Source organism: Brachyhypopomus gauderio, unplaced genomic scaffold, assembly GCF_052324685.1.
Source record: "Brachyhypopomus gauderio isolate BG-103 unplaced genomic scaffold, BGAUD_0.2 sc119, whole genome shotgun sequence".
Taxonomy (NCBI): Eukaryota; Metazoa; Chordata; class Actinopteri; order Gymnotiformes; family Hypopomidae; genus Brachyhypopomus; species Brachyhypopomus gauderio.
In genome coordinates, this window is record NW_027506940.1 from 1 (window position 1) to 26,652 (window position 26,652).

At 43.5% G+C, this 26,652-nt stretch overlaps 47 non-coding genes across 47 annotated transcripts; all 47 read right to left on the minus strand.

Moving 5' to 3' along the window:
* Positions 1 to 470: 470 nt before the first annotated feature.
* On the minus strand, positions 471 to 543 carry trnav-cac (transfer RNA valine (anticodon CAC)). Its single transcript has one exon. It is a non-coding gene; the product is annotated as a tRNA-Val (tRNA).
* Positions 544 to 982: 439 nt separating this feature from the next.
* trnav-uac (transfer RNA valine (anticodon UAC)) lies at positions 983 to 1,055 on the minus strand. The gene has a single exon. It is a non-coding gene; the product is annotated as a tRNA-Val (tRNA).
* Positions 1,056 to 1,494: 439 nt separating this feature from the next.
* trnav-uac (transfer RNA valine (anticodon UAC)) lies at positions 1,495 to 1,567 on the minus strand. The gene has a single exon. It is a non-coding gene; the product is annotated as a tRNA-Val (tRNA).
* A 437-nt stretch (positions 1,568 to 2,004) lies between these two features.
* trnav-cac (transfer RNA valine (anticodon CAC)) lies at positions 2,005 to 2,077 on the minus strand. Its single transcript has one exon. It is a non-coding gene; the product is annotated as a tRNA-Val (tRNA).
* A 437-nt stretch (positions 2,078 to 2,514) lies between these two features.
* trnav-cac (transfer RNA valine (anticodon CAC)) lies at positions 2,515 to 2,587 on the minus strand. Its single transcript has one exon. It is a non-coding gene; the product is annotated as a tRNA-Val (tRNA).
* A 951-nt stretch (positions 2,588 to 3,538) lies between these two features.
* On the minus strand, positions 3,539 to 3,611 carry trnav-uac (transfer RNA valine (anticodon UAC)). Its single transcript has one exon. It is a non-coding gene; the product is annotated as a tRNA-Val (tRNA).
* Positions 3,612 to 4,048: 437 nt separating this feature from the next.
* trnav-cac (transfer RNA valine (anticodon CAC)) lies at positions 4,049 to 4,121 on the minus strand. Its single transcript has one exon. It is a non-coding gene; the product is annotated as a tRNA-Val (tRNA).
* A 951-nt stretch (positions 4,122 to 5,072) lies between these two features.
* trnav-uac (transfer RNA valine (anticodon UAC)) lies at positions 5,073 to 5,145 on the minus strand. Its single transcript has one exon. It is a non-coding gene; the product is annotated as a tRNA-Val (tRNA).
* Positions 5,146 to 5,582: 437 nt separating this feature from the next.
* On the minus strand, positions 5,583 to 5,655 carry trnav-cac (transfer RNA valine (anticodon CAC)). The gene has a single exon. It is a non-coding gene; the product is annotated as a tRNA-Val (tRNA).
* Positions 5,656 to 6,606: 951 nt separating this feature from the next.
* Positions 6,607 to 6,679, minus strand: trnav-uac (transfer RNA valine (anticodon UAC)). The gene has a single exon. It is a non-coding gene; the product is annotated as a tRNA-Val (tRNA).
* A 439-nt stretch (positions 6,680 to 7,118) lies between these two features.
* On the minus strand, positions 7,119 to 7,191 carry trnav-uac (transfer RNA valine (anticodon UAC)). The gene has a single exon. It is a non-coding gene; the product is annotated as a tRNA-Val (tRNA).
* Positions 7,192 to 7,628: 437 nt separating this feature from the next.
* Positions 7,629 to 7,701, minus strand: trnav-cac (transfer RNA valine (anticodon CAC)). The gene has a single exon. It is a non-coding gene; the product is annotated as a tRNA-Val (tRNA).
* Positions 7,702 to 8,138: 437 nt separating this feature from the next.
* trnav-cac (transfer RNA valine (anticodon CAC)) lies at positions 8,139 to 8,211 on the minus strand. The gene has a single exon. It is a non-coding gene; the product is annotated as a tRNA-Val (tRNA).
* Positions 8,212 to 8,648: 437 nt separating this feature from the next.
* On the minus strand, positions 8,649 to 8,721 carry trnav-cac (transfer RNA valine (anticodon CAC)). The gene has a single exon. It is a non-coding gene; the product is annotated as a tRNA-Val (tRNA).
* A 437-nt stretch (positions 8,722 to 9,158) lies between these two features.
* trnav-cac (transfer RNA valine (anticodon CAC)) lies at positions 9,159 to 9,231 on the minus strand. Its single transcript has one exon. It is a non-coding gene; the product is annotated as a tRNA-Val (tRNA).
* Positions 9,232 to 9,670: 439 nt separating this feature from the next.
* trnav-uac (transfer RNA valine (anticodon UAC)) lies at positions 9,671 to 9,743 on the minus strand. The gene has a single exon. It is a non-coding gene; the product is annotated as a tRNA-Val (tRNA).
* Positions 9,744 to 10,180: 437 nt separating this feature from the next.
* Positions 10,181 to 10,253, minus strand: trnav-cac (transfer RNA valine (anticodon CAC)). Its single transcript has one exon. It is a non-coding gene; the product is annotated as a tRNA-Val (tRNA).
* A 439-nt stretch (positions 10,254 to 10,692) lies between these two features.
* Positions 10,693 to 10,765, minus strand: trnav-cac (transfer RNA valine (anticodon CAC)). Its single transcript has one exon. It is a non-coding gene; the product is annotated as a tRNA-Val (tRNA).
* Positions 10,766 to 11,716: 951 nt separating this feature from the next.
* On the minus strand, positions 11,717 to 11,789 carry trnav-uac (transfer RNA valine (anticodon UAC)). Its single transcript has one exon. It is a non-coding gene; the product is annotated as a tRNA-Val (tRNA).
* Positions 11,790 to 12,228: 439 nt separating this feature from the next.
* On the minus strand, positions 12,229 to 12,301 carry trnav-uac (transfer RNA valine (anticodon UAC)). Its single transcript has one exon. It is a non-coding gene; the product is annotated as a tRNA-Val (tRNA).
* Positions 12,302 to 12,738: 437 nt separating this feature from the next.
* Positions 12,739 to 12,811, minus strand: trnav-cac (transfer RNA valine (anticodon CAC)). Its single transcript has one exon. It is a non-coding gene; the product is annotated as a tRNA-Val (tRNA).
* A 437-nt stretch (positions 12,812 to 13,248) lies between these two features.
* trnav-cac (transfer RNA valine (anticodon CAC)) lies at positions 13,249 to 13,321 on the minus strand. The gene has a single exon. It is a non-coding gene; the product is annotated as a tRNA-Val (tRNA).
* A 437-nt stretch (positions 13,322 to 13,758) lies between these two features.
* Positions 13,759 to 13,831, minus strand: trnav-cac (transfer RNA valine (anticodon CAC)). Its single transcript has one exon. It is a non-coding gene; the product is annotated as a tRNA-Val (tRNA).
* A 439-nt stretch (positions 13,832 to 14,270) lies between these two features.
* trnav-uac (transfer RNA valine (anticodon UAC)) lies at positions 14,271 to 14,343 on the minus strand. The gene has a single exon. It is a non-coding gene; the product is annotated as a tRNA-Val (tRNA).
* Positions 14,344 to 14,782: 439 nt separating this feature from the next.
* Positions 14,783 to 14,855, minus strand: trnav-uac (transfer RNA valine (anticodon UAC)). Its single transcript has one exon. It is a non-coding gene; the product is annotated as a tRNA-Val (tRNA).
* Positions 14,856 to 15,294: 439 nt separating this feature from the next.
* Positions 15,295 to 15,367, minus strand: trnav-uac (transfer RNA valine (anticodon UAC)). The gene has a single exon. It is a non-coding gene; the product is annotated as a tRNA-Val (tRNA).
* Positions 15,368 to 15,804: 437 nt separating this feature from the next.
* On the minus strand, positions 15,805 to 15,877 carry trnav-cac (transfer RNA valine (anticodon CAC)). Its single transcript has one exon. It is a non-coding gene; the product is annotated as a tRNA-Val (tRNA).
* Positions 15,878 to 16,314: 437 nt separating this feature from the next.
* On the minus strand, positions 16,315 to 16,387 carry trnav-cac (transfer RNA valine (anticodon CAC)). The gene has a single exon. It is a non-coding gene; the product is annotated as a tRNA-Val (tRNA).
* A 437-nt stretch (positions 16,388 to 16,824) lies between these two features.
* Positions 16,825 to 16,897, minus strand: trnav-cac (transfer RNA valine (anticodon CAC)). The gene has a single exon. It is a non-coding gene; the product is annotated as a tRNA-Val (tRNA).
* Positions 16,898 to 17,336: 439 nt separating this feature from the next.
* trnav-uac (transfer RNA valine (anticodon UAC)) lies at positions 17,337 to 17,409 on the minus strand. The gene has a single exon. It is a non-coding gene; the product is annotated as a tRNA-Val (tRNA).
* A 439-nt stretch (positions 17,410 to 17,848) lies between these two features.
* Positions 17,849 to 17,921, minus strand: trnav-uac (transfer RNA valine (anticodon UAC)). The gene has a single exon. It is a non-coding gene; the product is annotated as a tRNA-Val (tRNA).
* Positions 17,922 to 18,358: 437 nt separating this feature from the next.
* Positions 18,359 to 18,431, minus strand: trnav-cac (transfer RNA valine (anticodon CAC)). Its single transcript has one exon. It is a non-coding gene; the product is annotated as a tRNA-Val (tRNA).
* Positions 18,432 to 18,868: 437 nt separating this feature from the next.
* Positions 18,869 to 18,941, minus strand: trnav-cac (transfer RNA valine (anticodon CAC)). The gene has a single exon. It is a non-coding gene; the product is annotated as a tRNA-Val (tRNA).
* A 437-nt stretch (positions 18,942 to 19,378) lies between these two features.
* Positions 19,379 to 19,451, minus strand: trnav-cac (transfer RNA valine (anticodon CAC)). Its single transcript has one exon. It is a non-coding gene; the product is annotated as a tRNA-Val (tRNA).
* Positions 19,452 to 19,888: 437 nt separating this feature from the next.
* trnav-cac (transfer RNA valine (anticodon CAC)) lies at positions 19,889 to 19,961 on the minus strand. The gene has a single exon. It is a non-coding gene; the product is annotated as a tRNA-Val (tRNA).
* A 439-nt stretch (positions 19,962 to 20,400) lies between these two features.
* trnav-cac (transfer RNA valine (anticodon CAC)) lies at positions 20,401 to 20,473 on the minus strand. The gene has a single exon. It is a non-coding gene; the product is annotated as a tRNA-Val (tRNA).
* A 951-nt stretch (positions 20,474 to 21,424) lies between these two features.
* Positions 21,425 to 21,497, minus strand: trnav-uac (transfer RNA valine (anticodon UAC)). The gene has a single exon. It is a non-coding gene; the product is annotated as a tRNA-Val (tRNA).
* A 439-nt stretch (positions 21,498 to 21,936) lies between these two features.
* On the minus strand, positions 21,937 to 22,009 carry trnav-uac (transfer RNA valine (anticodon UAC)). Its single transcript has one exon. It is a non-coding gene; the product is annotated as a tRNA-Val (tRNA).
* A 437-nt stretch (positions 22,010 to 22,446) lies between these two features.
* trnav-cac (transfer RNA valine (anticodon CAC)) lies at positions 22,447 to 22,519 on the minus strand. Its single transcript has one exon. It is a non-coding gene; the product is annotated as a tRNA-Val (tRNA).
* Positions 22,520 to 22,956: 437 nt separating this feature from the next.
* On the minus strand, positions 22,957 to 23,029 carry trnav-cac (transfer RNA valine (anticodon CAC)). Its single transcript has one exon. It is a non-coding gene; the product is annotated as a tRNA-Val (tRNA).
* A 437-nt stretch (positions 23,030 to 23,466) lies between these two features.
* trnav-cac (transfer RNA valine (anticodon CAC)) lies at positions 23,467 to 23,539 on the minus strand. Its single transcript has one exon. It is a non-coding gene; the product is annotated as a tRNA-Val (tRNA).
* Positions 23,540 to 23,976: 437 nt separating this feature from the next.
* On the minus strand, positions 23,977 to 24,049 carry trnav-cac (transfer RNA valine (anticodon CAC)). Its single transcript has one exon. It is a non-coding gene; the product is annotated as a tRNA-Val (tRNA).
* Positions 24,050 to 24,486: 437 nt separating this feature from the next.
* trnav-cac (transfer RNA valine (anticodon CAC)) lies at positions 24,487 to 24,559 on the minus strand. Its single transcript has one exon. It is a non-coding gene; the product is annotated as a tRNA-Val (tRNA).
* Positions 24,560 to 24,996: 437 nt separating this feature from the next.
* On the minus strand, positions 24,997 to 25,069 carry trnav-cac (transfer RNA valine (anticodon CAC)). Its single transcript has one exon. It is a non-coding gene; the product is annotated as a tRNA-Val (tRNA).
* A 437-nt stretch (positions 25,070 to 25,506) lies between these two features.
* On the minus strand, positions 25,507 to 25,579 carry trnav-cac (transfer RNA valine (anticodon CAC)). The gene has a single exon. It is a non-coding gene; the product is annotated as a tRNA-Val (tRNA).
* Positions 25,580 to 26,016: 437 nt separating this feature from the next.
* Positions 26,017 to 26,089, minus strand: trnav-cac (transfer RNA valine (anticodon CAC)). The gene has a single exon. It is a non-coding gene; the product is annotated as a tRNA-Val (tRNA).
* Positions 26,090 to 26,528: 439 nt separating this feature from the next.
* trnav-uac (transfer RNA valine (anticodon UAC)) lies at positions 26,529 to 26,601 on the minus strand. Its single transcript has one exon. It is a non-coding gene; the product is annotated as a tRNA-Val (tRNA).
* Between the last annotated feature and the right edge of the window lie 51 nt (positions 26,602 to 26,652).

A 26,652-nucleotide genomic window follows, 5' to 3' on the forward strand; every position in this document is an offset into this window, starting at 1 on the left:
AGGCGAAAGTGATGACCACTACACTACAGAAACCTTGCTTGTCTGAATGGGCACATCTCTCGTGGGCATTTCCTCATACAATCAGAGCATGGAAGTCATCATGTTAACAATGGCTAAGCAGTAGGTCTACTCTGCTTTAAGACAAAACATTCACATCCAAACCCCAAATGTTGACATCATTCGATCCCTTTATAACACAAACGTCTACAAATCAACCGAGTAGCATGAGTTTTCTACGTTGGGAGACAACATGACAAAGCACCAGGCAAGTTTCCACTGAGTTTCATTTTGATTGAACCGGCTGCATTAGTACTGCTATCAAGGTACATGGCGATTTAGAACATTCCTGTATCGATCACATGAGACTGACAGCTTACTTTGAGGATCTAAAGGGAAGAGCTCCCTGATAGCCTTTACACTGGCAACAAACCACTAAACAGCAGTGGTGTTTGTCATTCTATCAAGAAGCATGTTTCTGCCTGGTATCGAACCAGGGACCTTTCGCGTGTGAGGCGAACGTGATGACCACTACACTACAGAAACCTTGCATGTCGGAATGGGCACATCTCTCGTGGGCATTTCCTCATACAATCAGAGCATGGAAGTCATCATGTCAACAATGGCTAAGCAGTAGGTCTACTCTGCTTTAAGACAAAACATTCACATCCAAACCCCAAATGTTGACATCATTCGATCCCTTTATAACACAAACGTCTACAAATCAACCGAGTAGCATGAGTTTTCTACGTTGGGAGACAACACGACAAAGCACCAGGTAAGTTTCCACTGAGTTTCATTTTGATTGAACCGGCTGCATTAGTACTGCTATCAAGGTACATGGCGATTTAGAACATTCCTGTATCTATCACATGAGACTGACAGCTTACTTTGAGGATCTAAAGGGAAGAGCTCCCTGATAGCCTTTACACTGGCAACAAACCACTAAACAGCAGTGGTGTGTTTGTCATTCTATCAAGAAGCATGTTTCTGCCTGGTATCGAACCAGGGACCTTTCGCGTGTAAGGCGAACGTGATGACCACTACACTACAGAAACCTTGCTTGTCTGAATGGGCACATCTCTCGTGGGCATGTCCTCATACAATCAGAGCATGGAAGTCATCATGTCAACAATGGCTAAGCAGTAGGTCTACTCTGCTTTAAGACAAAACATTCACATCCAAACCCCAAATGTTGACATCATTCGATCCCTTTATAACACAAACGTCTACAAATCAACCGAGTAGCATGAGTTTTCTACGTTGGGAGACAACATGACAAAGCACCAGGTAAGTTTCCACTGAGTTTCATTTTGATTGAACCGGCTGCATTAGTACTGCTATCAAGGTACATGGCGATTTAGAACATTCCTGTATCTATCACATGAGACTGACAGCTTACTTTGAGGATCTAAAGGGAAGAGCTCCCTGATAGCCTTTACACTGGCAACAAACCACTAAACAGCAGTGGTGTGTTTGCCATTCTATCAAGAAGCATGTTTCTGCTTGGTATCGAACCAGGGACCTTTCGCGTGTAAGGCGAAAGTGATGACCACTACACTACAGAAACCTTGCTTGTCTGAATGGGCACATCTCTCGTGGGCATTTCCTCATACAATCAGAGCATGGAAGTCATCATGTCAACAATGGCTAAGCAGTAGGTCTACTCTGCTTTAAGACAAAACATTCACATCCAAACCCCAAATGTTGACATCATTCGATCCCTTTATAACACAAACGTCTACAAATCAACCGAGTAGCATGAGTTTTCTACGTTGGGAGACAACATGACAAAGCACCAGGCAAGTTTCCACTGAGTTTCATTTTGATTGAACCGGCTGCATTAGTACTGCTATCAAGGTACGCGGCGATTTAGAACATTCCTGTATCGATCACATGATACTGACAGCTTACTTTGAGGATCTAAAGGGAAGAGCTCCCTGATAGCCTTTACACTGGCAACAAACCACTAAACAGCAGTGGTGTTTGTCATTCTATCAAGAAGCATGTTTCTGCCTGGTATCGAACCAGGGACCTTTCGCGTGTGAGGCGAACGTGATGACCACTACACTACAGAAACCTTGCATGTCTGAATGGGCACATCTCTTGTGGGCATTTCCTTATACAATCAGAGCATGGAAGTCATCATGTCAACAATGGCTAAGCAGTAGGTCTACTCTGCTTTAAGACAAAACATTCACATCCAAACCCCAAATGTTGACATCATTCGATCCCTTTATAACACAAACGTCTACAAATCAACCGAGTAGCATGAGTTTTCTACATTGGGAGACAACATGACAAAGCACCAGGCAAGTTTCCACTGAGTTTCATTTTGATTGAACCGGCTGCATTAGTACTGCTATCAAGGTACATGGCGATTTAGAACATTCCTGTATCGATCACATGAGACTGACAGCTTACTTTGAGGATCTAAAGGGAAGAGCTCCCTGATAGCCTTTACACTGGCAACAAACCACTAAACAGCAGTGGTGTTTGTCATTCTATCAAGAAGCATGTTTCTGCCTGGTATCGAACCAGGGACCTTTCGCGTGTGAGGCGAACGTGATGACCACTACACTACAGAAACCTTGCATGTCGGAATGGGCACATCTCTCGTGGGCATTTCCTCATACAATCAGAGCATGGAAGTCATCATGTCAACAATGGCTAAGCAGTAGGTCTACTCTGCTTTAAGACAAAACATTCACATCCAAACCCCAAATGTTGACATCATTCGATCCCTTTATAACACAAACGTCTACAAATCAACCGAGTAGCATGAGTTTTCTACGTTGGGAGACAACACGACAAAGCACCAGGTAAGTTTCCACTGAGTTTCATTTTGATTGAACCGGCTGCATTAGTACTGCTATCAAGGTACATGGCGATTTAGAACATTCCTGTATCTATCACATGAGACTGACAGCTTACTTTGAGGATCTAAAGGGAAGAGCTCCCTGATGGCCTTTACACTGGCAACAAACCACTAAACAGCAGTGGTGTGTTTGCCATTCTATCAAAAAGCATGTTTTTGCCTGGTATCGAACCAGGGACCTTTCGCGTGTGAGGCGAACGTGATGACCACTACACTACAGAAACCTTGCATGTCTGAATGGGCACATCTCTCGTGGGCATTTCCTCATACAATCAGAGCATGGAAGTCATCATGTCAACAATGGCTAAGCAGTAGGTCTACTCTGCTTTAAGACAAAACATTCACATCCAAACCCCAAATGTTGACATCATTCGATCCCTTTATAACACAAACGTCTACAAATCAACCGAGTAGCATGAGTTTTCTACGTTGGGAGACAACATGACAAAGCACCAGGTAAGTTTCCACTGAGTTTCATTTTGATTGAACCGGCTGCATTAGTACTGCTATCAAGGTACATGGCGATTTAGAACATTCCTGTATCTATCACATGAGACTGACAGCTTACTTTGAGGATCTAAAGGGAAGAGCTCCCTGATAGCCTTTACACTGGCAACAAACCACTAAACAGCAGTGGTGTGTTTGCCATTCTATCAAGAAGCATGTTTCTGCTTGGTATCGAACCAGGGACCTTTCGCGTGTAAGGCGAAAGTGATGACCACTACACTACAGAAACCTTGCTTGTCTGAATGGGCACATCTCTCGTGGGCATTTCCTCATACAATCAGAGCATGGAAGTCATCATGTCAACAATGGCTAAGCAGTAGGTCTACTCTGCTTTAAGACAAAACATTCACATCCAAACCCCAAATGTTGACATCATTCGATCCCTTTATAACACAAACGTCTACAAATCAACCGAGTAGCATGAGTTTTCTACGTTGGGAGACAACATGACAAAGCACCAGGCAAGTTTCCACTGAGTTTCATTTTGATTGAACCGGCTGCATTAGTACTGCTATCAAGGTACATGGCGATTTAGAACATTCCTGTATCGATCACATGAGACTGACAGCTTACTTTGAGGATCTAAAGGGAAGAGCTCCCTGATAGCCTTTACACTGGCAACAAACCACTAAACAGCAGTGGTGTTTGTCATTCTATCAAGAAGCATGTTTCTGCCTGGTATCGAACCAGGGACCTTTCGCGTGTGAGGCGAACGTGATGACCACTACACTACAGAAACCTTGCATGTCGGAATGGGCACATCTCTCGTGGGCATTTCCTCATACAATCAGAGCATGGAAGTCATCATGTCAACAATGGCTAAGCAGTAGGTCTACTCTGCTTTAAGACAAAACATTCACATCCAAACCCCAAATGTTGACATCATTCGATCCCTTTATAACACAAACGTCTACAAATCAACCGAGTAGCATGAGTTTTCTACGTTGGGAGACAACACGACAAAGCACCAGGTAAGTTTCCACTGAGTTTCATTTTGATTGAACCGGCTGCATTAGTACTGCTATCAAGGTACATGGCGATTTAGAACATTCCTGTATCTATCACATGAGACTGACAGCTTACTTTGAGGATCTAAAGGGAAGAGCTCCCTGATGGCCTTTACACTGGCAACAAACCACTAAACAGCAGTGGTGTGTTTGCCATTCTATCAAAAAGCATGTTTTTGCCTGGTATCGAACCAGGGACCTTTCGCGTGTGAGGCGAACGTGATGACCACTACACTACAGAAACCTTGCATGTCTGAATGGGCACATCTCTCGTGGGCATTTCCTCATACAATCAGAGCATGGAAGTCATCATGTCAACAATGGCTAAGCAGTAGGTCTACTCTGCTTTAAGACAAAACATTCACATCCAAACCCCAAATGTTGACATCATTCGATCCCTTTATAACACAAACGTCTACAAATCAACCGAGTAGCATGAGTTTTCTACGTTGGGAGACAACATGACAAAGCACCAGGTAAGTTTCCACTGAGTTTCATTTTGATTGAACCGGCTGCATTAGTACTGCTATCAAGGTACATGGCGATTTAGAACATTCCTGTATCTATCACATGAGACTGACAGCTTACTTTGAGGATCTAAAGGGAAGAGCTCCCTGATAGCCTTTACACTGGCAACAAACCACTAAACAGCAGTGGTGTGTTTGCCATTCTATCAATAAGCATGTTTCTGCTTGGTATCGAACCAGGGACCTTTCGCGTGTAAGGCGAAAGTGATGACCACTACACTACAGAAACCTTGCTTGTCTGAATGGGCACATCTCTCGTGGGCATTTCCTCATACAATCAGAGCATGGAAGTCATCATGTCAACAATGGCTAAGCAGTAGGTCTACTCTGCTTTAAGACAAAACATTCACATCCAAACACCAAATGTTGACATCATTCGATCCCTTTATAACACAAACGTCTACAAATCAACCGTGTAGCATGAGTTTTCTACGTTGGGAGACAACATGACAAAGCACCAGGCAAGTTTCCACTGAGTTTCATTTTGATTGAACCGGCTGCATTAGTACTGTTATCAAGGTACATGGCGATTTAGAACATTCCTGTATCGATCACATGAGACTGACAGCTTACTTTGAGGATCTAAAGGGAAGAGCTCCCTGATAGCCTTTACACTGGCAACAAACCACTAAACAGCAGTGGTGTTTGTCATTCTATCAAGAAGCATGTTTCTGCCTGGTATCGAACCAGGGACCTTTCGCGTGTGAGGCAAACGTGATGACCACTACACTACAGAAACCTTGCATGTCGGAATGGGCACATCTCTCGTGGGCATTTCCTCATACAATCAGAGCATGGAAGTCATCATGTCAACAATGGCTAAGCAGTAGGTCTACTCTGCTTTAAGACAAAACATTCACATCCAAACCCCAAATGTTGACATCATTCGATCCCTTTATAACACAAACGTCTACAAATCAACCGAGTAGCATGAGTTTTCTACGTTGGGAGACAACACGACAAAGCACCAGGTAAGTTTCCACTGAGTTTCATTTTGATTGAACCGGCTGCATTAGTACTGCTATCAAGGTACATGGCGATTTAGAACATTCCTGTATCTATCACATGAGACTGACAGCTTACTTTGAGGATCTAAAGGGAAGAGCTCCCTGATGGCCTTTACACTGGCAACAAACCACTAAACAGCAGTGGTGTGTTTGCCATTCTATCAAAAAGCACGTTTTTGCCTGGTATCGAACCAGGGACCTTTCGCGTGTGAGGCGAACGTGATGACCACTACACTACAGAAACCTTGCATGTCTGAATGGGCACATCTCTCGTGGGCATTTCCTCATACAATCAGAGCATGGAAGTCATCATGTCAACAATGGCTAAGCAGTAGGTCTACTCTGCTTTAAGACAAAACATTCACATCCAAACCCCAAATGTTGACATCATTCGATCCCTTTATAACACAAACGTCTACAAATCAACCGAGTAGCATGAGTTTTCTACGTTGGGAGACAACATGACAAAGCACCAGGTAAGTTTCCACTGAGTTTCATTTTGATTGAACCGGCTGCATTAGTACTGCTATCAAGGTACATGGCGATTTAGAACATTCCTGTATCTATCACATGAGACTGACAGCTTACTTTGAGGATCTAAAGGGAAGAGCTCCCTGATAGCCTTTACACTGGCAACAAACCACTAAACAGCAGTGGTGTGTTTGCCATTCTATCAAGAAGCATGTTTCTGCCTGGTATCGAACCAGGGACCTTTCGCGTGTAAGGCGAACGTGATGACCACTACACTACAGAAACCTTGCTTGTCTGAATGGGCACATCTCTCGTGGGCATTTCCTCATACAATCAGAGCATGGAAGTCATCATGTCAACAATGGCTAAGCAGTAGGTCTACTCTGCTTTAAGACAAAACATTCACATCCAAACCCCAAATGTTGACATCATTCGATCCCTTTATAACACAAACGTCTACAAATCAACCGAGTAGCATGAGTTTTCTACGTTGGGAGACAACATGACAAAGCACCAGGCAAGTTTCCACTGAGTTTCATTTTGATTGAACCGGCTGCATTAGTACTGCTATCAAGGTACATGGCGATTTAGAACATTCCTGTATCTATCACATGAGACTGACAGCTTACTTTGAGGATCTAAAGGGAAGAGCTCCCTGATAGCCTTTACACTGGCAACAAACCACTAAACAGCAGTGGTGTGTTTGTCATTCTATCAAGAAGCATGTTTCTGCCTGGTATCGAACCAGGGACCTTTCGCGTGTAAGGCGAAAGTGATGACCACTACACTACAGAAACCTCGCTTGTCTGAATGGGCACATCTCTCGTGGGCATTTCCTCATACAATCAGAGCATGGAAGTCATCATGTCAACAATGGCTAAGCAGTAGGTCTACTCTGCTTTAAGACAAAACATTCACATCCAAACCCCAAATGTTGACATCATTCGATCCCTTTATAACACAAACGTCTACAAATCAACCGAGTAGCATGAGTTTTCTACGTTGGGAGACAACATGACAAAGCACCAGGTAAGTTTCCACTGAGTTTCATTTTGATTGAACCGGCTGCATTAGTACTGCTATCAAGGTACATGGCGATTTAGAACATTCCTGTATCTATCACATGAGACTGACAGCTTACTTTGAGGATCTAAAGGGAAGAGCTCCCTGATAGCCTTTACACTGGCAACAAACCACTAAACAGCAGTAGTGTTTGTCATTCTATCAAGAAGCATGTTTCTGCCTGGTATCGAACCAGGGACCTTTCGCGTGTGAGGCGAACGTGATGACCACTACACTACAGAAACCTTGCATGTCGGAATGGGCACATCTCTCGTGGGCATTTCCTCATACAATCAGAGCATGGAAGTCATCATGTCAACAATGGCTAAGCAGTAGGTCTACTCTGCTTTAAGACAAAACATTCACATCCAAACCTCAAATGTTGACATCATTCGATCCCTTTATAACACAAACGTCTACAAATCAACCGAGTAGCATGAGTTTTCTACGTTGGGAGACAACATGACAAAGCACCAGGTAAGTTTCCACTGAGTTTCATTTTGATTGAACCGGCTGCATTAGTACTGCTATCAAGGTACATGGCGATTTAGAACATTCCTGTATCTATCACATGAGACTGACAGCTTACTTTGAGGATCTAAAGGGAAGAGCTCCCTGATAGCCTTTACACTGGCAACAAACCACTAAACAGCAGTGGTGTTTGTCATTCTATCAAGAAGCATGTTTCTGCCTGGTATCGAACCAGGGACCTTTCGCGTGTGAGGCGAACGTGATGACCACTACACTACAGAAACCTTGCTTGTCTGAATGGGCACATCTCTCGTGGGCATTTCCTCATACAATCAGAGCATGGAAGTCATCATGTCAACAATGGCTAAGCAGTAGGTCTACTCTGCTTTAAGACAAAACATTCACATCCAAACCTCAAATGTTGACATCATTTGATCCCTTTATAACACAAACGTCTACAAATCAACCGAGTAGCATGAGTTTTCTACGTTGGGAGACAACATGACAAAGCACCAGGTAAGTTTCCACTGAGTTTCATTTTGATTGAACCGGCTGCATTAGTACTGCTATCAAGGTACATGGCGATTTAGAACATTCCTGTATCTATCACATGAGACTGACAGCTTACTTTGAGGATCTAAAGGGAAGAGCTCCCTGATAGCCTTTACACTGGCAACAAACCACTAAACAGCAGTGGTGTTTGTCATTCTATCAAGAAGCATGTTTCTGCCTGGTATCGAACCAGGGACCTTTCGCGTGTGAGGCGAACGTGATGACCACTACACTACAGAAACCTTGCATGTCGGATTGGGCACATCTCTCGTGGGCATTTCCTCATACAATCAGAGCATGGAAGTCATCATGTCAACAATGGCTAAGCAGTAGGTCTACTCTGCTTTAAGACAAAACATTCACATCCAAACCCCAAATGTTGACATCATTCGATCCCTTTATAACACAAACGTCTACAAATCAACCGAGTAGCATGAGTTTTCTACGTTGGGAGACAACATGACAAAGCACCAGGTAAGTTTCCACTGAGTTTCATTTTGATTGAACCGGCTGCATTAGTACTGCTATCAAGGTACATGGCGATTTAGAACATTCCTGTATCTATCACATGAGACTGACAGCTTACTTTGAGGATCTAAAGGGAAGAGCTCCCTGATAGCCTTTACACTGGCAACAAACCACTAAACAGCAGTGGTGTTTGTCATTCTATCAAGAAGCATGTTTCTGCCTGGTATCGAACCAGGGACCTTTCGCGTGTGAGGCGAACGTGATGACCACTACACTACAGAAACCTTGCTTGTCTGAATGGGCACATCTCTCGTGGCCATTTCCTCATACAATCAGAGCATGGAAGTCATCATGTCAACAATGGCTAAGCAGTAGGTCTACTCTGCTTTAAGACAAAACATTCACATCCAAACCCCAAATGTTGACATCATTCGATCCCTTTATAACACAAACGTCTACAAATCAACCGAGTAGCATGAGTTTTCTACGTTGGGAGACAACATGACAAAGCACCAGGTAAGTTTCCACTGAGTTTCATTTTGATTGAACCGGCTGCATTAGTACTGCTATCAAGGTACATGGCGATTTAGAACATTCCTGTATCTATCACATGAGACTGACAGCTTACTTTGAGGATCTAAAGGGAAGAGCTCCCTGATAGCCTTTACACTGGCAACAAACCACTAAACAGCAGTGGTGTGTTTGCCATTCTATCAAAAAGCATGTTTCTGCATGGTATCGAACCAGGGACCTGTCGCGTGTAAGGCGAACGTGATGACCACTACACTACAGAAACCTTGCATGTCTAAATGGGCACATCTCTCGTGGGCATTTCCTCATACAATCAGAGCATGGAAGTCATCATGTCGACAATGGCTAAGCAGTAGGTCTACTCTGCTTTAAGACAAAACATTCACATCCAAACACCAAATGTTGACATCATTCGATACCTTTATAACACAAACGTCTACAAATCTACCGAGTAGCATGAGTTTTCTACGTTGGGAGACAACATGACAAAGCACCAGGTAAGTTTCCACTGAGTTTCATTTTGATTGAACCGGCTGCATTAGTACTGCTATCAAGGTACATGGCGATTTAGAACATTCCTGTATCTATCACATGAGACTGACAGCTTACTTTGAGGATCTAAAGGGAAGAGCTCCCTGATAGCCTTTACACTGGCAACAAACCACTAAACAGCAGTGGTGTTTGTCATTCTATCAAGAAGCATGTTTCTGCCTGGTATCGAACCAGGGACCTTTCGCATGTGAGGCGAACGTGATGACCACTACACTACAGAAACCTTGCATGTCTGAATGGGCACATCTCTCGTGGGCATTTCCTCATACAATCAGAGCATGGAAGTCATCATGTCAACAATGGCTAAGCAGTAGGTCTACTCTGCTTTAAGACAAAACATTCACATCCAAACCCCAAATGTTGACATCATTCGATCCCTTTATAACACAAACGTCTACAAATCAACCGAGTAGCATGAGTTTTCTATGTTGGGAGACAACATGACAAAGCACTAGGTAAGTTTCCACTGAGTGTAATTTTGATTGAACTGGCTGCATTAGTACTGCTATCAAGGTACATGGCGATTCAGAACATTCCTGTATCGATCACATGAGACTGACAGCTCACTTTGAGGATCTAAAGGGAAGAGCTCCCCGATAGCCTTTACACTGGCAACAAACCACTAAACAGCAGTGGTGTGTATGTCATTCTATCAAGAAGCATGTTTCTGCCTGGTATCGAACCAGGTACCTTTCGCTTGTGAGGCGAACGTGATGACCACTACACTACAGAAACCTTGCTTGTCTGAATGGGCACATCTCTCGTGGGCGTTTCCTCATTCTATCAGAGCATGGAAGTCATCATGTCAACAATGGCTAAGCAGTAGGTCTACTCTGCTTTAAGACAAAACATTCACATCCAAACACCAAATGTTGACATCATTCGATACCTTTATAACACAAACGTCTACAAATCAACCGAGTAGCATGAGTTTTCTACGTTGGGAGACAACATGACAAAGCACTAGGTAAGTTTCCACTGAGTGTAATTTTGATTGAACTGGCTGCATTAGTACTGCTATCAAGGTACATGGCGATTTAGAACATTCCTGTATCTATCACATGAGACTGACAGCTTACTTTGAGGATCTAAAGGGAAGAGCTCCCTGATGGCCTTTACACTGGCAACAAACCACTAAACAGCAGTGGTGTGTTTGCCATTCTATCAAAAAGCACGTTTTTGCCTGGTATCGAACCAGGGACCTTTCGCGTGTGAGGCGAACGTGATGACCACTACACTACAGAAACCTTGCATGTCTGAATGGGCACATCTCTCGTGGGCATTTCCTCATACAATCAGAGCATGGAAGTCATCATGTCAACAATGGCTAAGCAGTAGGTCTACTCTGCTTTAAGACAAAACATTCACATCCAAACCCCAAATGTTGACATCATTCGATCCCTTTATAACACAAACGTCTACAAATCAACCGAGTAGCATGAGTTTTCTACGTTGGGAGACAACATGACAAAGCACCAGGTAAGTTTCCACTGAGTTTCATTTTGATTGAACCGGCTGCATTAGTACTGCTATCAAGGTACATGGCGATTTAGAACATTCCTGTATCTATCACATGAGACTGACAGCTTACTTTGAGGATCTAAAGGGAAGAGCTCCCTGATAGCCTTTACACTGGCAACAAACCACTAAACAGCAGTGGTGTGTTTGCCATTCTATCAAGAAGCATGTTTCTGCCTGGTATCGAACCAGGGACCTTTCGCGTGTAAGGCGAACGTGATGACCACTACACTACAGAAACCTTGCTTGTCTGAATGGGCACATCTCTCGTGGGCATTTCCTCATACAATCAGAGCATGGAAGTCATCATGTCAACAATGGCTAAGCAGTAGGTCTACTCTGCTTTAAGACAAAACATTCACATCCAAACCCCAAATGTTGACATCATTCGATCCCTTTATAACACAAACGTCTACAAATCAACCGAGTAGCATGAGTTTTCTACGTTGGGAGACAACATGACAAAGCACCCGGCAAGTTTCCACTGAGTTTCATTTTGATTGAACCGGCTGCATTAGTACTGCTATCAAGGTACATGGCGATTTAGAACATTCCTGTATCTATCACATGAGACTGACAGCTTACTTTGAGGATCTAAAGGGAAGAGCTCCCTGATAGCCTTTACACTGGCAACAAACCACTAAACAGCAGTGGTGTGTTTGTCATTCTATCAAGAAGCATGTTTCTGCCTGGTATCGAACCAGGGACCTTTCGCGTGTAAGGCGAAAGTGATGACCACTACACTACAGAAACCTCGCTTGGCTGAATGGGCACATCTCTCGTGGGCATTTCCTCATACAATCAGAGCATGGAAGTCATCATGTCAACAATGGCTAAGCAGTAGGTCTACTCTGCTTTAAGACAAAACATTCACATCCAAACCCCAAATGTTGACATCATTCGATCCCTTTATAACACAAACGTCTACAAATCAACCGAGTAGCATGAGTTTTCTACGTTGGGAGACAACATGACAAAGCACCAGGTAAGTTTCCACTGAGTTTCATTTTGATTGAACCGGCTGCATTAGTACTGCTATCAAGGTACATGGCGATTTAGAACATTCCTGTATCTATCACATGAGACTGACAGCTTACTTTGAGGATCTAAAGGGAAGAGCTCCCTGATAGCCTTTACACTGGCAACAAACCACTAAACAGCAGTAGTGTTTGTCATTCTATCAAGAAGCATGTTTCTGCCTGGTATCGAACCAGGGACCTTTCGCGTGTGAGGCGAACGTGATGACCACTACACTACAGAAACCTTGCTTGTCTGAATGGGCACATCTCTCGTGGGCATTTCCTCATACAATCAGAGCATGGAAGTCATCATGTCAACAATGGCTAAGCAGTAGGTCTACTCTGCTTTAAGACAAAACATTCACATCCAAACCTCAAATGTTGACATCATACGATCCCTTTATAACACAAACGTCTACAAATCAACCGAGTAGCATGAGTTTTCTACGTTGGGAGACAACATGACAAAGCACCAGGTAAGTTTCCACTGAGTTTCATTTTGATTGAACCGGCTGCATTAGTACTGCTATCAAGGTACATGGCGATTTAGAACATTCCTGTATCTATCACATGAGACTGACAGCTTACTTTGAGGATCTAAAGGGAAGAGCTCCCTGATAGCCTTTACACTGGCAACAAACCACTAAACAGCAGTGGTGTTTGTCATTCTATCAAGAAGCATGTTTCTGCCTGGTATCGAACCAGGGACCTTTCGCGTGTGAGGCGAACGTGATGACCACTACACTACAGAAACCTTGCATGTCGGAATGGGCACATCTCTCGTGGGCATTTCCTCATACAATCAGAGCATGGAAGTCATCATGTCAACAATGGCTAAGCAGTAGGTCTACTCTGCTTTAAGACAAAACATTCACATCCAAACCCCAAATGTTGACATCATTCGATCCCTTTATAACACAAACGTCTACAAATCAACCGAGTAGCATGAGTTTTCTACGTTGGGAGACAACATGACAAAGCACCAGGTAAGTTTCCACTGAGTTTCATTTTGATTGAACCGGCTGCATTAGTACTGCTATCAAGGTACATGGCGATTTAGAACATTCCTGTATCTATCACATGAGACTGACAGCTTACTTTGAGGATCTAAAGGGAAGAGCTCCCTGATAGCCTTTACACTGGCAACAAACCACTAAACAGCAGTGGTGTTTGTCATTCTATCAAGAAGCATGTTTCTGCCTGGTATCGAACCAGGGACCTTTCGCGTGTGAGGCGAACGTGATGACCACTACACTACAGAAACCTTGCTTGTCTGAATGGGCACATCTCTCGTGGGCATTTCCTCATACAATCAGAGCATGGAAGTCATCATGTCAACAATGGCTAAGCAGTAGGTCTACTCTGCTTTAAGACAAAACATTCACATCCAAACCCCAAATGTTGACATCATTCGATCCCTTTATAACACAAACGTCTACAAATCAACCGAGTAGCATGAGTTTTCTACGTTGGGAGACAACATGACAAAGCACCAGGTAAGTTTCCACTGAGTTTCATTTTGATTGAACCGGCTGCATTAGTACTGCTATCAAGGTACATGGCGATTTAGAACATTCCTGTATCTATCACATGAGACTGACAGCTTACTTTGAGGATCTAAAGGGAAGAGCTCCCTGATAGCCTTTACACTGGCAACAAACCACTAAACAGCAGTGGTGTGTTTGCCATTCTATCAAGAAGCATGTTTCTGCCTGGTATCGAACCAGGGACCTTTCGCGTGTAAGGCGAACGTGATGACCACTACACTACAGAAACCTTGCTTGTCTGAATGGGCACATCTCTCGTGGGCATTTCCTCATACAATCAGAGCATGGAAGTCATCATGTCAACAATGGCTAAGCAGTAGGTCTACTCTGCTTTAAGACAAAACATTCACATCCAAACCCCAAATGTTGACATCATTCGATCCCTTTATAACACAAACGTCTACAAATCAACCGAGTAGCATGAGTTTTCTACGTTGGGAGACAACATGACAAAGCACCAGGTAAGTTTCCACTGAGTTTCATTTTGATTGAACCGGCTGCATTAGTACTGCTATCAAGGTACATGGCGATTTAGAACATTCCTGTATCTATCACATGAGACTGACAGCTTACTTTGAGGATCTAAAGGGAAGAGCTCCCTGATAGCCTTTACACTGGCAACAAACCACTAAACAGCAGTGGTGTGTTTGCCATTCTATCAAGAAGCATGTTTCTGCCTGGTATCGAACCAGGGACCTTTCGCGTGTAAGGCGAACGTGATGACCACTACACTACAGAAACCTTGCTTGTCTGAATGGGCACATCTCTCGTGGGCATTTCCTCATACAATCAGAGCATGGAAGTCATCATGTCAACAATGGCTAAGCAGTAGGTCTACTCTGCTTTAAGACAAAACATTCACATCCAAACCCCAAATGTTGACATCATTCGATCCCTTTATAACACAAACGTCTACAAATCAACCGAGTAGCATGAGTTTTCTACGTTGGGAGACAACATGACAAAGCACCCGGCAAGTTTCCACTGAGTTTCATTTTGATTGAACCGGCTGCATTAGTACTGCTATCAAGGTACATGGCGATTTAGAACATTCCTGTATCTATCACATGAGACTGACAGCTTACTTTGAGGATCTAAAGGGAAGAGCTCCCTGATAGCCTTTACACTGGCAACAAACCACTAAACAGCAGTGGTGTGTTTGTCATTCTATCAAGAAGCATGTTTCTGCCTGGTATCGAACCAGGGACCTTTCGCGTGTAAGGCGAAAGTGATGACCACTACACTACAGAAACCTCGCTTGGCTGAATGGGCACATCTCTCGTGGGCATTTCCTCATACAATCAGAGCATGGAAGTCATCATGTCAACAATGGCTAAGCAGTAGGTCTACTCTGCTTTAAGACAAAACATTCACATCCAAACCCCAAATGTTGACATCATTCGATCCCTTTATAACACAAACGTCTACAAATCAACCGAGTAGCATGAGTTTTCTACGTTGGGAGACAACATGACAAAGCACCAGGTAAGTTTCCACTGAGTTTCATTTTGATTGAACCGGCTGCATTAGTACTGCTATCAAGGTACATGGCGATTTAGAACATTCCTGTATCTATCACATGAGACTGACAGCTTACTTTGAGGATCTAAAGGGAAGAGCTCCCTGATAGCCTTTACACTGGCAACAAACCACTAAACAGCAGTAGTGTTTGTCATTCTATCAAGAAGCATGTTTCTGCCTGGTATCGAACCAGGGACCTTTCGCGTGTGAGGCGAACGTGATGACCACTACACTACAGAAACCTTGCTTGTCTGAATGGGCACATCTCTCGTGGGCATTTCCTCATACAATCAGAGCATGGAAGTCATCATGTCAACAATGGCTAAGCAGTAGGTCTACTCTGCTTTAAGACAAAACATTCACATCCAAACCTCAAATGTTGACATCATACGATCCCTTTATAACACAAACGTCTACAAATCAACCGAGTAGCATGAGTTTTCTACGTTGGGAGACAACATGACAAAGCACCAGGTAAGTTTCCACTGAGTTTCATTTTGATTGAACCGGCTGCATTAGTACTGCTATCAAGGTACATGGCGATTTAGAACATTCCTGTATCTATCACATGAGACTGACAGCTTACTTTGAGGATCTAAAGGGAAGAGCTCCCTGATAGCCTTTACACTGGCAACAAACCACTAAACAGCAGTGGTGTTTGTCATTCTATCAAGAAGCATGTTTCTGCCTGGTATCGAACCAGGGACCTTTCGCGTGTGAGGCGAACGTGATGACCACTACACTACAGAAACCTTGCATGTCGGAATGGGCACATCTCTCGTGGGCATTTCCTCATACAATCAGAGCATGGAAGTCATCATGTCAACAATGGCTAAGCAGTAGGTCTACTCTGCTTTAAGACAAAACATTCACATCCAAACCCCAAATGTTGACATCATTCGATCCCTTTATAACACAAACGTCTACAAATCAACCGAGTAGCATGAGTTTTCTACGTTGGGAGACAACATGACAAAGCACCAGGTAAGTTTCCACTGAGTTTCATTTTGATTGAACCGGCTGCATTAGTACTGCTATCAAGGTACATGGCGATTTAGAACATTCCTGTATCTATCACATGAGACTGACAGCTTACTTTGAGGATCTAAAGGGAAGAGCTCCCTGATAGCCTTTACACTGGCAACAAACCACTAAACAGCAGTGGTGTTTGTCATTCTATCAAGAAGCATGTTTCTGCCTGGTATCGAACCAGGGACCTTTCGCGTGTGAGGCGAACGTGATGACCACTACACTACAGAAACCTTGCTTGTCTGAATGGGCACATCTCTCGTGGGCATTTCCTCATACAATCAGAGCATGGAAGTCATCATGTCAACAATGGCTAAGCAGTAGGTCTACTCTGCTTTAAGACAAAACATTCACATCCAAACCCCAAATGTTGACATCATTCGATCCCTTTATAACACAAACGTCTACAAATCAACCGAGTAGCATGAGTTTTCTACGTTGGGAGACAACATGACAAAGCACCAGGTAAGTTTCCACTGAGTTTCATTTTGATTGAACCGGCTGCATTAGTACTGCTATCAAGGTACATGGCGATTTAGAACATTCCTGTATCTATCACATGAGACTGACAGCTTACTTTGAGGATCTAAAGGGAAGAGCTCCCTGATAGCCTTTACACTGGCAACAAACCACTAAACAGCAGTGGTGTGTTTGCCATTCTATCAAGAAGCATGTTTCTGCCTGGTATCGAACCAGGGACCTTTCGCGTGTAAGGCGAACGTGATGACCACTACACTACAGAAACCTTGCTTGTCTGAATGGGCACATCTCTCGTGGGCATTTCCTCATACAATCAGAGCATGGAAGTCATCATGTCAACAATGGCTAAGCAGTAGGTCTACTCTGCTTTAAGACAAAACATTCACATCCAAACCCCAAATGTTGACATCATTCGATCCCTTTATAACACAAACGTCTACAAATCAACCGAGTAGCATGAGTTTTCTACGTTGGGAGACAACATGACAAAGCACCAGGCAAGTTTCCACTGAGTTTCATTTTGATTGAACCGGCTGCATTAGTACTGCTATCAAGGTACATGGCGATTTAGAACATTCCTGTATCTATCACATGAGACTGACAGCTTACTTTGAGGATCTAAAGGGAAGAGCTCCCTGATAGCCTTTACACTGGCAACAAACCACTAAACAGCAGTGGTGTGTTTGTCATTCTATCAAGAAGCATGTTTCTGCCTGGTATCGAACCAGGGACCTTTCGCGTGTAAGGCGAAAGTGATGACCACTACACTACAGAAACCTCGCTTGTCTGAATGGGCACATCTCTCGTGGGCATTTCCTCATACAATCAGAGCATGGAAGTCATCATGTCAACAATGGCTAAGCAGTAGGTCTACTCTGCTTTAAGACAAAACATTCACATCCAAACCCCAAATGTTGACATCATTCGATCCCTTTATAACACAAACGTCTACAAATCAACCGAGTAGCATGAGTTTTCTACGTTGGGAGACAACATGACAAAGCACCAGGTAAGTTTCCACTGAGTTTCATTTTGATTGAACCGGCTGCATTAGTACTGCTATCAAGGTACATGGCGATTTAGAACATTCCTGTATCTATCACATGAGACTGACAGCTTACTTTGAGGATCTAAAGGGAAGAGCTCCCTGATAGCCTTTACACTGGCAACAAACCACTAAACAGCAGTAGTGTTTGTCATTCTATCAAGAAGCATGTTTCTGCCTGGTATCGAACCAGGGACCTTTCGCGTGTGAGGCGAACGTGATGACCACTACACTACAGAAACCTTGCATGTCGGAATGGGCACATCTCTCGTGGGCATTTCCTCATACAATCAGAGCATGGAAGTCATCATGTCAACAATGGCTAAGCAGTAGGTCTACTCTGCTTTAAGACAAAACATTCACATCCAAACCTCAAATGTTGACATCATTCGATCCCTTTATAACACAAACGTCTACAAATCAACCGAGTAGCATGAGTTTTCTACGTTGGGAGACAACATGACAAAGCACCAGGTAAGTTTCCACTGAGTTTCATTTTGATTGAACCGGCTGCATTAGTACTGCTATCAAGGTACATGGCGATTTAGAACATTCCTGTATCTATCACATGAGACTGACAGCTTACTTTGAGGATCTAAAGGGAAGAGCTCCCTGATAGCCTTTACACTGGCAACAAACCACTAAACAGCAGTGGTGTTTGTCATTCTATCAAGAAGCATGTTTCTGCCTGGTATCGAACCAGGGACCTTTCGCGTGTGAGGCGAACGTGATGACCACTACACTACAGAAACCTTGCTTGTCTGAATGGGCACATCTCTCGTGGGCATTTCCTCATACAATCAGAGCATGGAAGTCATCATGTCAACAATGGCTAAGCAGTAGGTCTACTCTGCTTTAAGACAAAACATTCACATCCAAACCTCAAATGTTGACATCATTTGATCCCTTTATAACACAAACGTCTACAAATCAACCGAGTAGCATGAGTTTTCTACGTTGGGAGACAACATGACAAAGCACCAGGTAAGTTTCCACTGAGTTTCATTTTGATTGAACCGGCTGCATTAGTACTGCTATCAAGGTACATGGCGATTTAGAACATTCCTGTATCTATCACATGAGACTGACAGCTTACTTTGAGGATCTAAAGGGAAGAGCTCCCTGATAGCCTTTACACTGGCAACAAACCACTAAACAGCAGTGGTGTTTGTCATTCTATCAAGAAGCATGTTTCTGCCTGGTATCGAACCAGGGACCTTTCACGTGTGAGGCGAACGTGATGACCACTACACTACAGAAACCTTGCATGTCGGAATGGGCACATCTCTCGTGGGCATTTCCTCATACAATCAGAGCATGGAAGTCATCATGTCAACAATGGCTAAGCAGTAGGTCTACTCTGCTTTAAGACAAAACATTCACATCCAAACCCCAAATGTTGACATCATTCGATCCCTTTATAACACAAACGTCTACAAATCAACCGAGTAGCATGAGTTTTCTACGTTGGGAGACAACATGACAAAGCACCAGGTAAGTTTCCACTGAGTTTCATTTTGATTGAACCGGCTGCATTAGTACTGCTATCAAGGTACATGGCGATTTAGAACATTCCTGTATCTATCACATGAGACTGACAGCTTACTTTGAGGATCTAAAGGGAAGAGCTCCCTGATAGCCTTTACACTGGCAACAAACCACTAAACAGCAGTGGTGTTTGTCATTCTATCAAGAAGCATGTTTCTGCCTGGTATCGAACCAGGGACCTTTCGCATGTGAGGCGAACGTGATGACCACTACACTACAGAAACCTTGCATGTCTGAATGGGCACATCTCTCGTGGGCATTTCCTCATACAATCAGAGCATGGAAGTCATCATGTCAACAATGGCTAAGCAGTAGGTCTACTCTGCTTTAAGACAAAACATTCACATCCAAACCCCAAATGTTGACATCATTCGATCCCTTTATAACACAAACGTCTACAAATCAACCGAGTAGCATGAGTTTTCTATGTTGGGAGACAACATGACAAAGCACTAGGTAAGTTTCCACTGAGTGTAATTTTGATTGAACTGGCTGCATTAGTACTGCTATCAAGGTACATGGCGATTCAGAACATTCCTGTATCGATCACATGAGACTGACAGCTCACTTTGAGGATCTAAAGGGAAGAGCTCCCCGATAGCCTTTACACTGGCAACAAACCACTAAACAGCAGTGGTGTGTATGTCATTCTATCAAGAAGCATGTTTCTGCCTGGTATCGAACCAGGTACCTTTCGCTTGTGAGGCGAACGTGATGACCACTACACTACAGAAACCTTGCTTGTCTGAATGGGCACATCTCTCGTGGGCGTTTCCTCATTCTATCAGAGCATGGAAGTCATCATGTCAACAATGGCTAAGCAGTAGGTCTACTCTGCTTTAAGACAAAACATTCACATCCAAACACCAAATGTTGACATCATTCGATACCTTTATAACACAAACGTCTACAAATCAACCGAGTAGCATGAGTTTTCTACGTTGGGAGACAACATGACAAAGCACTAGGTAAGTTTCCACTGAGTGTAATTTTGATTGAACTGGCTGCATTAGTACTGCTATCAAGGTACATGGCGATTTAGAACATTCCTGTATCTATCACATGAGACTGACAGCTTACTTTGAGGATCTAAAGGGAAGAGCTCCCTGATGGCCTTTACACTGGCAACAAACCACTAAACAGCAGTGGTGTGTTTGCCATTCTATCAAAAAGCACGTTTTTGCCTGGTATCGAACCAGGGACCTTTCGCGTGTGAGGCGAACGTGATGACCACTACACTACAGAAACCTTGCATGTCTGAATGGGCACATCTCTCGTGGGCATTTCCTCATACAATCAGAGCATGGAAGTCATCATGTCAACAATGGCTAAGCAGTAGGTCTACTCTGCTTTAAGACAAAACATTCACATCCAAACCCCAAATGTTGACATCATTCGATCCCTTTATAACACAAACGTCTACAAATCAACCGAGTAGCATGAGTTTTCTACGTTGGGAGACAACATGACAAAGCACCAGGTAAGTTTCCACTGAGTTTCATTTTGATTGAACCGGCTGCATTAGTACTGCTATCAAGGTACATGGCGATTTAGAACATTCCTGTATCTATCACATGAGACTGACAGCTTACTTTGAGGATCTAAAGGGAAGAGCTCCCTGATAGCCTTTACACTGGCAACAAACCACTAAACAGCAGTGGTGTGTTTGCCATTCTATCAAGAAGCATGTTTCTGCCTGGTATCGAACCAGGGACCTTTCGCGTGTAAGGCGAACGTGATGACCACTACACTACAGAAACCTTGCTTGTCTGAATGGGCACATCTCTCGTGGGCATTTCCTCATACAATCAGAGCATGGAAGTCATCATGTCAACAATGGCTAAGCAGTAGGTCTACTCTGCTTTAAGACAAAACATTCACATCCAAACCCCAAATGTTGACATCATTCGATCCCTTTATAACACAAACGTCTACAAATCAACCGAGTAGCATGAGTTTTCTACGTTGGGAGACAACATGACAAAGCACCAGGCAAGTTTCCACTGAGTTTCATTTTGATTGAACCGGCTGCATTAGTACTGCTATCAAGGTACATGGCGATTTAGAACATTCCTGTATCTATCACATGAGACTGACAGCTTACTTTGAGGATCTAAAGGGAAGAGCTCCCTGATAGCCTTTACACTGGCAACAAACCACTAAACAGCAGTGGTGTGTTTGTCATTCTATCAAGAAGCATGTTTCTGCCTGGTATCGAACCAGGGACCTTTCGCGTGTAAGGCGAAAGTGATGACCACTACACTACAGAAACCTCGCTTGGCTGAATGGGCACATCTCTCGTGGGCATTTCCTCATACAATCAGAGCATGGAAGTCATCATGTCAACAATGGCTAAGCAGTAGGTCTACTCTGCTTTAAGACAAAACATTCACATCCAAACCCCAAATGTTGACATCATTCGATCCCTTTATAACACAAACGTCTACAAATCAACCGAGTAGCATGAGTTTTCTACGTTGGGAGACAACATGACAAAGCACCAGGTAAGTTTCCACTGAGTTTCATTTTGATTGAACCGGCTGCATTAGTACTGCTATCAAGGTACATGGCGATTTAGAACATTCCTGTATCTATCACATGAGACTGACAGCTTACTTTGAGGATCTAAAGGGAAGAGCTCCCTGATAGCCTTTACACTGGCAACAAACCACTAAACAGCAGTAGTGTTTGTCATTCTATCAAGAAGCATGTTTCTGCCTGGTATCGAACCAGGGACCTTTCGCGTGTGAGGCGAACGTGATGACCACTACACTACAGAAACCTTGCATGTCGGAATGGGCACATCTCTCGTGGGCATTTCCTCATACAATCAGAGCATGGAAGTCATCATGTCAACAATGGCTAAGCAGTAGGTCTACTCTGCTTTAAGACAAAACATTCACATCCAAACCTCAAATGTTGACATCATTCGATCCCTTTATAACACAAACGTCTACAAATCAACCGAGTAGCATGAGTTTTCTACGTTGGGAGACAACATGACAAAGCACCAGGTAAGTTTCCACTGAGTTTCATTTTGATTCAACCGGCTGCATTAGTACTGCTATCAAGGTACATGGCGATTTAGAACATTCCTGTATCTATCACATGAGACTGACAGCTTACTTTGAGGATCTAAAGGGAAGAGCTCCCTGATAGCCTTTACACTGGCAACAAACCACTAAACAGCAGTGGTGTTTGTCATTCTATCAAGAAGCATGTTTCTGCCTGGTATCGAACCAGGGACCTTTCGCGTGTGAGGCGAACGTGATGACCACTACACTACAGAAACCTTGCTTGTCTGAATGGGCACATCTCTCGTGGGCATTTCCTCATACAATCAGAGCATGGAAGTCATCATGTCAACAATGGCTAAGCAGTAGGTCTACTCTGCTTTAAGACAAAACATTCACATCCAAACCTCAAATGTTGACATCATACGATCCCTTTATAACACAAACGTCTACAAATCAACCGAGTAGCATGAGTTTTCTACGTTGGGAGACAACATGACAAAGCACCAGGTAAGTTTCCACTGAGTTTCATTTTGATTGAACCGGCTGCATTAGTACTGCTATCAAGGTACATGGCGATTTAGAACATTCCTGTATCTATCACATGAGACTGACAGCTTACTTTGAGGATCTAAAGGGAAGAGCTCCCTGATAGCCTTTACACTGGCAACAAACCACTAAACAGCAGTGGTGTTTGTCATTCTATCAAGAAGCATGTTTCTGCCTGGTATCGAACCAGGGACCTTTCGCGTGTGAGGCGAACGTGATGACCACTACACTACAGAAACCTTGCTTGTCTGAATGGGCACATCTCTCGTGGGCATTTCCTCATACAATCAGAGCATGGAAGTCATCATGTCAACAATGGCTAAGCAGTAGGTCTACTCTGCTTTAAGACAAAACATTCACATCCAAACCTCAAATGTTGACATCATACGATCCCTTTATAACACAAACGTCTACAAATCAACCGAGTAGCATGAGTTTTCTACGTTGGGAGACAACATGACAAAGCACCAGGTAAGTTTCCACTGAGTTTCATTTTGATTGAACCGGCTGCATTAGTACTGCTATCAAGGTACATGGCGATTTAGAACATTCCTGTATCTATCACATGAGACTGACAGCTTACTTTGAGGATCTAAAGGGAAGAGCTCCCTGATAGCCTTTACACTGGCAACAAACCACTAAACAGCAGTGGTGTTTGTCATTCTATCAAGAAGCATGTTTCTGCCTGGTATCGAACCAGGGACCTTTCGCGTGTGAGGCGAACGTGATGACCACTACACTACAGAAACCTTGCATGTCGGAATGGGCACATCTCTCGTGGGCATTTCCTCATACAATCAGAGCATGGAAGTCATCATGTCAACAATGGCTAAGCAGTAGGTCTACTCTGCTTTAAGACAAAACATTCACATCCAAACCCCAAATGTTGACATCATTCGATCCCTTTATAACACAAACGTCTACAAATCAACCGAGTAGCATGAGTTTTCTACGTTGGGAGACAACATGACAAAGCACCAGGTAAGTTTCCACTGAGTTTCATTTTGATTGAACCGGCTGCATTAGTACTGCTATCAAGGTACATGGCGATTTAGAACATTCCTGTATCTATCACATGAGACTGACAGCTTACTTTGAGGATCTAAAGGGAAGAGCTCCCTGATAGCCTTTACACTGGCAACAAACCACTAAACAGCAGTGGTGTTTGTCATTCTATCAAGAAGCATGTTTCTGCCTGGTATCGAACCAGGGACCTTTCGCGTGTGAGGCGAACGTGATGACCACTACACTACAGAAACCTTGCTTGTCTGAATGGGCACATCTCTCGTGGGCATTTCCTCATACAATCAGAGCATGGAAGTCATCATGTCAACAATGGCTAAGCAGTAGGTCTACTCTGCTTTAAGACAAAACATTCACATCCAAACCCCAAATGTTGACATCATTCGATCCCTTTATAACACAAACGTCTACAAATCAACCGAGTAGCATGAGTTTTCTACGTTGGGAGACAACATGACAAAGCACCAGGTAAGTTTCCACTGAGTTTCATTTTGATTGAACCGGCTGCATTAGTACTGCTATCAAGGTACATGGCGATTTAGAACATTCCTGTATCTATCACATGAGACTGACAGCTTACTTTGAGGATCTAAAGGGAAGAGCTCCCTGATAGCCTTTACACTGGCAACAAACCACTAAACAGCAGTGGTGTTTGTCATTCTATCAAGAAGCATGTTTCTGCCTGGTATCGAACCAGGGACCTTTCGCGTGTGAGGCGAACGTGATGACCACTACACTACAGAAACCTTGCTTGTCTGAATGGGCACATCTCTCGTGGGCATTTCCTCATACAATCAGAGCATGGAAGTCATCATGTCAACAATGGCTAAGCAGTAGGTCTACTCTGCTTTAAGACAAAACATTCACATCCAAACCTCAAATGTTGACATCATACGATCCCTTTATAACACAAACGTCTACAAATCAACCGAGTAGCATGAGTTTTCTACGTTGGGAGACAACATGACAAAGCACCAGGTAAGTTTCCACTGAGTTTCATTTTGATTGAACCGGCTGCATTAGTACTGCTATCAAGGTACATGGCGATTTAGAACATTCCTGTATCTATCACATGAGACTGACAGCTTACTTTGAGGATCTAAAGGGAAGAGCTCCCTGATAGCCTTTACACTGGCAACAAACCACTAAACAGCAGTGGTGTTTGTCATTCTATCAAGAAGCATGTTTCTGCCTGGTATCGAACCAGGGACCTTTCGCGTGTGAGGCGAACGTGATGACCACTACACTACAGAAACCTTGCATGTCGGAATGGGCACATCTCTCGTGGGCATTTCCTCATACAATCAGAGCATGGAAGTCATCATGTCAACAATGGCTAAGCAGTAGGTCTACTCTGCTTTAAGACAAAACATTCACATCCAAACCCCAAATGTTGACATCATTCGATCCCTTTATAACACAAACGTCTACAAATCAACCGAGTAGCATGAGTTTTCTACGTTGGGAGACAACATGACAAAGCACCAGGTAAGTTTCCACTGAGTTTCATTTTGATTGAACCGGCTGCATTAGTACTGCTATCAAGGTACATGGCGATTTAGAACATTCCTGTATCTATCACATGAGACTGACAGCTTACTTTGAGGATCTAAAGGGAAGAGCTCCCTGATAGCCTTTACACTGGCAACAAACCACTAAACAGCAGTGGTGTTTGTCATTCTATCAAGAAGCATGTTTCTGCCTGGTATCGAACCAGGGACCTTTCGCGTGTGAGGCGAACGTGATGACCACTACACTACAGAAACCTTGCTTGTCTGAATGGGCACATCTCTCGTGGGCATTTCCTCATACAATCAGAGCATGGAAGTCATCATGTCAACAATGGCTAAGCAGTAGGTCTACTCTGCTTTAAGACAAAACATTCACATCCAAACCCCAAATGTTGACATCATTCGATCCCTTTATAACACAAACGTCTACAAATCAACCGAGTAGCATGAGTTTTCTACGTTGGGAGACAACATGACAAAGCACCAGGTAAGTTTCCACTGAGTTTCATTTTGATTGAACCGGCTGCATTAGTACTGCTATCAAGGTACATGGCGATTTAGAACATTCCTGTATCTATCACATGAGACTGACAGCTTACTTTGAGGATCTAAAGGGAAGAGCTCCCTGATAGCCTTTACACTGGCAACAAACCACTAAACAGCAGTGGTGTGTTTGCCATTCTATCAAAAAGCATGTTTCTGCATGGTATCGAACCAGGGACCTGTCGCGTGTAAGGCGAACGTGATGACCACTACACTACAGAAACCTTGCATGTCTAAATGGGCACATCTCTCGTGGGCATTTCCTCATACAATCA